This window comes from Trichoplusia ni, chromosome 3 (genome assembly GCF_003590095.1).
Source record: "Trichoplusia ni isolate ovarian cell line Hi5 chromosome 3, tn1, whole genome shotgun sequence".
Taxonomy (NCBI): Eukaryota; Metazoa; Arthropoda; class Insecta; order Lepidoptera; family Noctuidae; genus Trichoplusia; species Trichoplusia ni.
Window position 1 is genome coordinate 12,453,720 of NC_039480.1, and position 10,861 is coordinate 12,464,580.

Here is a 10,861-nt window from a genome sequence, read left to right on the forward strand (position 1 = left end):
GTCATTGAGAGAGATCAAACGGATTCTTGGCATTGAACTTGAGAGGGTACCTACTTGGCATTGTTGCCAAATGTGCCGAATACATTGAAATAACTATTTGCGGTTGATACCGGTATTCGTACACGACGAATTCGTAAGCTGTTGACCGACTTTAAGAGTTATTGTATCCTTTTACTAACGACGGGACCTTAAGTGATACTTACTACTTATATTATTAACTTGTTTGTTTGTATGGATGTTTGTTACTCTTTTTAACAGATGTGGACAAAATTTAGTACATAGACAGCTTAGCCTGGATTAACACAGGATTTTACCCGATTTTATGCTACTATAGGATCCCTCATCCCAGTAGCGTGCATACGCGTAGGTATTACATTTTTAGCACTCGGACTTAAAACTCCCTGCCACAATCTCACGCAGGATTAAAAGTAAAAAAAGATTTTTTGCTGATTTATCTTATAACCCCTCTGCACCACTTTGCTAATTCCAATTCACAATCACAAACTAGTAAGTACGAAATTATATGTGGAGCTTTTTATATAACTGTCAAATGCCTTAAGGACAGAATAAACGGTTCCCCGAGTCTTGTCATACGCCCACGATACGTGCTACGATAACAACATCACTATTGGGTTCATCCTATTAAAGAATAGCTTTTTGAACTGTACAAAAAAATGAGGATTGTATTAAGGAGGAATTTACTATCTATTCATATGATGATTTGTTGAGATACTCGTACTATCTAGAGTTAAAAGGTCTGTCTGTGTATACGTACAAATGATTTTCTATTGAGTTAGAGTTTAAAAATACAAAATGCTGTTTGGAACGTGCAAGAAGCATAAAATTATTTATAACAGTCAAACCAATGCAACGGTTTTGTGATATACTTATCTGTTTAAAATAACAACATTTCTAACATTAAATAAAAAATGTTGTATATAACTCAGCAGAAAAACAGAACATAAAATAAAGATGTGCAATGATACTCTCATGATTGACTCTTAAAAAGCTTTAAATACAACACAAAATTAAACATAATTCCAGTATTTGAGTTATCAACTTTATTTTTAATCGTTAACAATTTTATGAATACAATAACCATCTCAATTATAACAACCTGCTAGTTACATTGCTGCAGTGCAAAGAACTCATGAGAAATATTCCCACATTTCCCACTACGGTGATAATTATACATTATTTATGCAAATAATAATATCATTTTACTGCCGTAAATGCACAGCTGAATAACGTCATAATATTTGCTTAATTTGTTGAGAACTACTTGGCGATAGTCTGAAATTTGCACATTCTAAATTTAATGTCCTGTTACTGTTAGTAACAACGGTTTTCCAATTATTACATAGATATCACGGTCAATATAAGTTAGCATCGAAAATATTTGTCAAATAAACGTCACTTATACAGCTTCGCGCTATAATGGTGACATAATTTATGCCACCATTGTAGCGCCACGCTATACAAATTTTAAGATACGTCGGATGTCTTGACACGTCGAATGTTTGAACGGCAAACTTCGTACCGCTTAGTTGTTGATATCGAAACAGGCAAAATATGAAAATAATATATTGAAATATATATTTCACTGGAACTGCAAGAAGTTTTTTTTTTCGATTATACGCTTTAAATCAAAGTATAACATTTTTTTTGTTTAAGATAAAAAAATATGTACCCAGTATTTTTTTGAAATGCTGACATAGTAAACAGATTATTTTTGTTAAATACCATATTGTAACTCATACAAGACAAACATAATGGTTCATTCAGGCTAGGCGCTCAAGTTCACCGCACTAAGATCGAACTGGTTTGCGGTATTGACGAGGCCTATTACGTTTTGCACCTTTTATTGTGTAAACTAAAACATTGTGCCTACACTCAAGTAAAAAACAACTGCAGAACGTGTTTATGCAATTCTCCGTCGCACCTGTTATAAAATGGCGAAGATGAGGCCGCGTTCCGACCAAACGTACTATGAGACGTTTTAAATGAGAAGATAATCGCAAACGCGGCAACTTCTCTTGAAAGAAATATTCATGTGTTGTTTCATACTTGAAAGAAAACTTTGATGTATTTTTTAATTAATAAAGTGTTTTCTGACTTAACGTAAGCAAATTATATTGGTTATCGTTAAAATAGTTATCAACTAAAGTAGCAACAGTTATGTAACAATTAAAAGTTTCAAAAATAAATCTTTTTTAAATAACCTTTTGATTTTGATGTAATAAAGTAACATAGGTTAGTTGTGAGGAAGACAGTAATATGGCCATACAATACTGTGTAGCCCGCTTTACTATCAGTATCTAGCCATACGTTTGGTTTGAACACGACCTAAAAGTAAGCATTGGTAGTCGCCGGTCGTACACACGATTATTCATCTTTGATACTTGATATTTTGATTCGCAATATTAATCTGCCTTCGCGGCTCGATAAAAATCAAAAGAAATCTATACTTTAATGACGCGCTTGTCAATTGTTTACTGTTCTCATATTTCATTTGTATTGTATCCATTTCACGTTGAGATATGGATGTGTTGTTCCGTTATTTATCCAAGTATCAAAATTTGTTGGGATATACACCGTGATTTTTAGTCTTCTTACAAAAGCAGCCCAGTTCATGTATCCAATGACTAGAACACGTTAATGATAAAAAATTGGTACTTATGAGATTTGAATAAATTTAAATGCAACTTTTATTCAATATTATGATGCAATTCGTAGTTTTTTAGAAACACTTCTCTGTTGCAAGCGCTGTCCGAGCCTTGTTACAATGGTGAGGGGTGCGGGCGGCGGCGTTTTTATCATTTTTAAGAGTATATTTCAGATTCCTATTGTTTAATTTTTCTTCGTACTTATTATTTTAGTTGATGATAAAAAAAAATCGCGCCTAGGGGTATTTTACGTCGGATACATGAACTGGGCTGCTTTTGTAAGACGACTAAAAAATCACCGTGTATAATAGAACTGAGATAAATCTTAAATTGCTTATGAAGATGCAAAACAACCTGGCCAGCTGAGCGTAAATCAATAAGAATGTAAATATTATGTGCATAATTTGTTATACAGAAATAAATTCACTTAAAAGATCTAAAAAGGACCGTATAGAATTAAGAACTAACATACATGTCCTGGGGCTTACTTCACGTCACGTCACGTCTTAAAGAAATGTTGCGGGTGTGAAAGAGAAATGCTACTCTACGCCGTGTATTTCGCTGTCACGTTTCCACAACAATCTAATTCAATACTAATATTATAAAGCTGAGAGTTTGTTGTTTGTACGCGCTAATCTCAGGAACAACTGAACCAATTAAAAAAAAAAAATTACTGATAATAGGAGCAGAGCAGTAAAAAATACGATTTTATCCGATTTTTTAATCCTTATACATACATTCTATCTACATATGTATATTGTCGCCCGCTATATTTAGTAATATTATAACTTTAAGTCGTGGTGGCAGAAATCTATACTAATATATAAAGCTAAAGAGTTTGTTTGTTTGTTTGAACGTGCTAATCTCAGGAACTACTGGTCCAAACTGAAAAATTCTTTTTGTGTTGAATAGACCATTCATCGATGAAGGCTTTAGGCTATAAACCACGCTGCGACTAATAGGAGCGAAGATACAATGAAAAATGTGAAAAAAACAATGCAGGTATAAATCATAACTTATATCTTCTACCCACGGGGACGAAGTCGCGGGCAACAGCTAGTTCTGATATAAGCTTGTGTAAAATTTGTAAAATACGTTTTTAAATACAATATTAACTTTCATACGTATCTACTATTTTCTTGGATACACTGTTCCTTATCTATTTCATCTTTCATTATTTCTTTTGATAGGCATAAATATACAAAAGAGGTTCTATCACCATCTTCTACAAGACTCTTGCATTGGGGAAGAGAGACAAAGCTCTACATCGTATGGTTTGCTGTCTCGCTTGTACAATGAAACCTCCTTACTTTAACAACGGCTAGTAGGCGACAGAATGCATTATCTAAAAATATCCTGGAAACCAATATAAGATAGACTAATAAGGTTTGTTAAGATAATCCTGTTTGAAAAGGATTCCTTTAACAAGAAATTTTATTTAGAGTTGTATGTAATGTAAACTTGTTGCAAATGTTTTTATTTTTATTTTATAGAAGCAAATTATTTTGTATACAACCTCGTTTTAAGCTAACATTATTGTAATTGTGAAAGCGTATGAGTACAATACACGTTATGGATCGGCGTCACTGTTCCACAAATGCCATTAAAATATTTTAAACCGTGATAGTATGTTCTCCTTTTAGTCAGATGGGAATTCATCAAATGGCTCCTTGCACTTTGGGTTGAGCGGAAGGGAGTGTTAAACTCCTACTGACTAAAACCCACCCTTGTTCCTTTCTATGCCCTTCTTTTACCGGGGCCACGGTAACCGTTTCGGACAATCCTGTTGCCCCGGCAGGCGATATAAGTCCGCTGAACCCAATAAAACCCAATGAGACGACCTCCGTGGTCGAGTGGCGTACGCACGGTTTCAAGGTGTCGCTAGCTCTGAGGTCCCGGGTTCGATCCCCGGTCGTGTCAATGTAAAACTTCACATTTCTACATTGTCTCGGGTCTGGGTGTTTGTGGTACCTTCGTTGTATCTGAATTCCATAACACAAGTGCTGCAGCAACTTACTTTGGGTTCAGAACAATGTATGTGATGTTGTCCGCATTTATTATTATTATATTATTATAATAAAAAAAGATGATTTTTTATCTAAATAAGTTCATTACGTATCAATTCTGTAATCTGTAATTCCCACGCAGACCAAGAGTTAGGAGCATCTTTTATAAATTCAACTGATTTATGTAAATTTCAAACTAATAATCTGTTTATTCCGTCACGATTACATTAAACAATAGAACGAAAATTACAAAAGCTAGTTAAGCTTCAGTATCAAATTAAAGTTATTTGAATGAAATTGGTTTTCATCAAGGTGAATCGTGGTGAATAAGTAATATTGATTTATAGGAACGGAGGCTGTATTGTATTTTTTTTAGGCTATTTATATGATATGAAGGAAATCTTTCCATGACGGCTTTTCAAGCGTTTTTGCTATACCTACATTCAGCTCCCGACTATTCGTAGGTTAAATATATCTAAAAGTGTGACTACTGATTGAATCTCTCGAATTTATTGAATTGACAAGTCAAAGTTATAGTGACTTGTTGAAAAGGAATGTCATTTCCATACATCTGCGCGATTAGATCAGCGCTTAAACATTTGTTTTGCTACCAATGCAACCATTACACCTATTGTACCTATTCTCTAAAGGATGTATTTAATAAAAAAGAAGTATTTTTGAAACATGGCTCTATCCATTTTCTAAATGTAATAAAAAAAGTAAAAAATAAATAAATAAAAAAACAAGTAGGTAGGTACCAACTTGTTTTTTTTGTCATCGAAAAAAGATAAAAATAGTTTTAAATTGCTGTACATAATATAGAGGCAGTGCTTGTTTTCATTAAACCTTTTTTAGCTATTATCTATATTATAATCATTCTAAATTACATCTTAAACAAAAAGAAAATTCAGTCCACAATATGTACAAACGTTGAATTTCATATGAACATATGTTTCTTAGTCTTTATTTAAAAGCAAGCTGACTAATTGAAACATGTGAACTCAATGTTATCGTGCGCCGCGGCTCTTGAAGCTAAAGAGATACATATGTTAGAAAATTTACGACGTCGTTTTGTATATCGTTTCGCTGCCTCGTAAAGTAACTGCAAACGATAATATAATTGGTAATAAAAAATGTAGTAATTTAATTTTAGAATCAATAAATGACTTTAGTTTTAAAGGTGTTGAAAAGTAGAAAACTATATTTAAAAGTCCTGAAATTTTTATAGCGTTTTTTGATTTCGGACTAAGTTTTACTACGGAATATAAAAACGAAACTTGAACGACATTCAGTCATCTATCTACATTTAGATAGGGCTAACAATATGGTATTATATTATAGAAATTATATTTTTTTCGTCGTAATCGTCCCGCTCTATTTATTTGGCGAATAAGTACATATACACACACCTTGATTCGTTAAGGCTCAGTACTCAAAAATAAAAACGGATCCCTATTATAGCTGTATTCAACTGCCGCAAAGTAATTTTATTTGTCACCCACATACGGAACCCTCTATATCGCGAGCCCGACTGGCACTTGACCGGTGTTTCGTAAACTAGTTGTTTACAAGTTAAATAAGCTCACGTACGTAATTTCAACAGTGGGCTGGTCTCAGTATCTGGCTTATCTGAGTACATGATGTCGTTAATTAGGTTTAAACAAGAAGAAAAACTACACAGTAATTTATAGCCTTAAATTATTTTTGAAATTCTTAAAGCCGTTCTTTGATTACTATATTTTGATAAATAAAATTCGATTTAAGAAGTCTGTACAGGTGACAGAGCAGAGCTTGAAGCTGATATTAATATATTTTTTCTTCTATAGACAATCGAGTCTCATTGATAAATTCGTGTCATTGTTAAGGCCAAAAAATTGTACCGAAAATCTTATAACCTTAACGAATTTCTGTACATAATTTGTAAAACAAATTAATTAATTATACCTAAAGTCTGCAAAAAATGTCCATATTTCAATATTTTGTAGAAAGTTCAAAGTAAGATCTCTTTCCTAACTATCGACTGTCATTTGTTCCTTGTACATGTGACATCGCAGGCAGCCATGACAATCTTCGTCCGTCGATGACATGATGCGTGTGCCAATGAGACGAATCAACGGCGCTTGTCACGTGCCATCGTAATAGACACACGATTACAGGGCGCAGCTTCATACAAAATACAAGGTTTTAAGTACCTTCAATAATAGAAAAGCAGAGTAAAGCAGAATCGACTGTGGGTAATAAATATTTCGAAGGAAATGTTTTTATTCGTTGTTAAATTTTAATATTTTTTTACAGATTTTTATATCAATGAGTCTTTAAAGTTAGCTATTAATACTTATTTTGAATGTTTTAAGAGGTGTCAAATAAAAGAGGTTCCTTCCAAAATAAATGCAGTTTGACTCATTAGGCTGGACCAATCATCGTGATTTTGTATAGTACACAAATTGATTACAGACCACTAACAATTAATTCATGGTCTTATAGCTAAAAAATACCATTTAAACTCAATCTGAAAATATTTCTTTGAAATCTGTCTTTCAAGCGCTTAACATCTGCAATGAACAAAATAACTAACGAGAGACGATTTTCATAAATATATAATAACACTTTATTAAAGCGCAAATCGCGCACACCTTATTGAAGCACTTAAGCTCTTGGTTAAATAAATTCCACCCGTCATTTTAGCTACCTAAGATCGTGGATAAGCCACTGCAGTTAAATGATGGATGGATCGTAGTCATCAAGATGGCTGCTTGTCCGGGTGAACACGTAGCTATCATATCAATACGTGGAGAGCGCTTTAATTAACCCGATTACATCCGAGAATAGCCGACATCATCCGAAGTACCAACAGGTTGACGGCTCAAGAATCTTGAGAAAAATTGATGACGGATTTATAATTGTTTAATGGAATAGCAAAAAGTCTCAATAACTACTATTTAATAAATAAGTGATAAGCGATTACAAAAATACCAGAGAATATAAGAAAAAAAAATCTGCATTCTAATAGGTAGGTACGGATACAATCGTCGGACGAAAATATTCTTTGCCATTCGTTTGATAACAACAATAAATTCTGAAAAATTTGTCGAGACTTCTCAGTCAAGCCCATACAGAAACTATTTTATCATACTTTTGTGAGCGACCTTTGTCCATCAATTATTTTCTCCAATACCCAATAAGGAATCAATAGAACAGTAATAACGATTAAAAACTACGCGGTATCATGGTATGTTAAAGACTTTGAAAAAAACTTTATAGGAAGATTCTACAAGACCGCGTAACGAAAGATAATCACACAAAAACTATAATTAGGTACAGCTATTAGGAATAATAGTACCAAACGTTAGCTGAATAAAAACTCTTTGACTACTTCGGTAGCGCATCTAAATGTGAAAAAAGAACAAATTTTAATGCTGGTGTTTACTGGTTCGTATGCAGGTTTAATTGAAACAAAAGGAGTGAGGATCATTATTGCTTCTTGTTAAGTGTAAAAACTGGGGACTTTTGGAGCAAAAACCACTCTTCAATGAGATGCAATTAAAACGAACTGCAGAGCTAGATTTGAGCGCAACCCTGATCCTAAAATAGGTTCCTTAAATTCTCTAAGATTTTTTTTACTTTTTTCAGTTGCCTGGATTTTTGATTTTCTTTTGATTAGTTTTTAATTTGAGATCGATTAGTTCTAGCAACGATTTTAGATACTTAGAAAAAGGCATACAATTTTTTTTATTGTTTTTAACTATAACATATATCGTTCTAAATTTAAATTTTTTACTGTTTTCAGTTGCCTGGATTTTTGATTTTCTTTTGATTAGTTTCTTAATTTGAGATCGATTAGTTCTAGCAACGATTTTAGATACTTAGAAAAAGGCATACAATTTTTTTTATTGTTTTTAAGTATAATATATATCGTTCTAAATTTAAAATATTTAAAAAACTAAATTGAAAAAAATACAACGGCATTTTGTATTCAACCAGAAGTTTAAAACAATTTCGACGAATAAATCCGTAGCACAGGCATCCATTACAAACAGTTTAGTTATCAGACAAACGTTAGTGGCCAGTATCGATTCGAATTAGAATGAGCAAAGCGCTCGTCCTATCGCTGAATCTGACTTACCCTACGCAGCTAGCTAACAATGTTAGTTTTACATCAACTAACAAGATTTTTCTCGTGGATTAAATTGCACAATATATAAAACAAAGGTCCATTTTGTTTATCGTATTAAACATTGGTTTTTGCAAGGTGATCGCGGGTTTTGTTCTGCATTTGCTGACGATACGTACGAGTAACAATGAGTTATGAACATGATCTATGACTAATTAGTCTCGGCCTTTTTTACAAGTGTATTTTAATTGTCTGAAACTGTAATTATTTTTACTGATAGCGGTCTAATATTTTTTGATGTCTTATGTCACTGACATCTCTTAAACGTAACTAAGTAGTATTCTTTGCACTAATGTATGAATGATTTATGTAATAACTTCGAAGTAATTCAGGTAAAATTCATGACTATAAGATACAATATTCAGCAGTCAAAATATTTAGTTTGACCTGGCTTAGACTTAGTAACATAAATTATTCAACAATAGAGCATTGTTCGTCAAAGTCTAAAAAAGTATTAAATTTAGAAAGCTGCGTTACTTCGTTCTGCCAAGAGCAAAATTAAATTAAAATAACATTGCAAATAAAAGCGTGTAGACATCTAAAATCGATTTTCGATACATCATTTTTAATTCAGTAGTATGTGCTCCCATGTTGCTGGCCAGTGACATTTGCAGCGATAAATCGATGCTACAAAACCCATTGTCACGACCTTATGCATGCATAATAAGAACACAGCATGACACTGGCGGGAATTTTCAAATATCGAATGTAATTTAAAGTAACTGTAATTCGTAATATTTTTATGGATAAATTGAAAAAAAAGAAAATAGAAAATAATGATTTTATATATTTTATTATTTTTATGGATGTCTTTTGAATTTTGACTATTTTTTTTTAAGTTACCTTTTATTAAATTACGTGTGAAAGCTCATCATTAGCCATAATGTTTCGTATCGTACATTTTGCTTGTTAAATTCGTTATCGCCAGCTGATAATGTCTGCCCCTAAATTAGACTTCAACGAGCGGCCGCACATTCGGTACGTAATTAAAGCTCCCGCCTTTTATTTAAATGTTTGTATTTATTATCGTGTAGCATTTTAAATCACTTGACCAAAAAAAAATAAAAAAAATCACAGTACTTACCTAAAATCCTTTATCACTGAGTACAACACTGAATAACACTTGTTTTATTTTTAAGTTCAGTCTTATTCTTTTTAGAATAATCAAAACTTAGTACAGAGGTGAGCTTCTCGCATAGGAGTCGGTAAGAAAATGGCTAGTTTCGTAGGGGCTGGAGTCGTCCTTGCGTGGCGGGCAAGGTCTCGGCGAGGTGTCGGTGTAAGGCTGTATGATCCGCGCGCCGTTGCCCGGCAGCCTCTTATACCGAGCGTATAGCATCACACATCGCACATGCTACACTTGGCTCTCTTATCGATACAATTAAACGCGTCATCGGAACCGCCGTGGGGGCTACAGTGTTTTGTTTTTTATCAATGACAATTTACATCGCGATTAAATAGCGATTACCGATTCGCGTGCCAAGTCACGGTCAGTGTTAGATTATAATGAGGTTGGATAAATTGTTGAACTCTTTGTAGATGGGCGTGTCGGGGGCTTTTAGATCTTACTGTTGGATATGGTTATTGGTATGTTACGCAAATATTTACCTACTTATAATAATTGAATAGTTTAAACACCGGCTGTATTTTGAATCCTTCAATAACCTCTACTCACTATTATTCGTTGAATACAAATTGTTTGAACCTTTATCAAATAGGCTTTAGCAGAATTTTTCCTGAAATAATAAACACTAAAAATAAATAATGCAGAACAAAAATAATCCACAATTTAAATCACACAGATTTAAATCTCTTGTAAGCACTAAATCATTCGATCCATCGGGAATACATTATGGCTGCTTATGCCTGCAATCAAAAAGCCATGTAGTAAAATAAAAAAGCTGGCTAGACACTCACTAAGTAACTACAGGGCTCGAGTAATTCATCATCCAGACTTATTAACTAACTTTTTGTAACAACTGGCCGTTCGGACCCGGTTTTACAATTTTTACTTTTAT

At 33.2% G+C, this 10,861-nt stretch overlaps 1 protein-coding gene across 1 annotated transcript in view; it reads right to left on the bottom strand.

The window, feature by feature from the left end:
* LOC113491957 (serine-rich adhesin for platelets-like) overlaps positions 1 to 10,488 on the bottom strand; it is a 33,544-nt gene extending 23,056 nt beyond the window's left edge. Inside the window, 1 exon segment of the mRNA XM_026869179.1 lies at positions 9,928 to 10,488. The gene's annotated coding sequence lies outside the window, so the exon portion shown is untranslated.
* Positions 10,489 to 10,861: the final 373 nt, after the last annotated feature.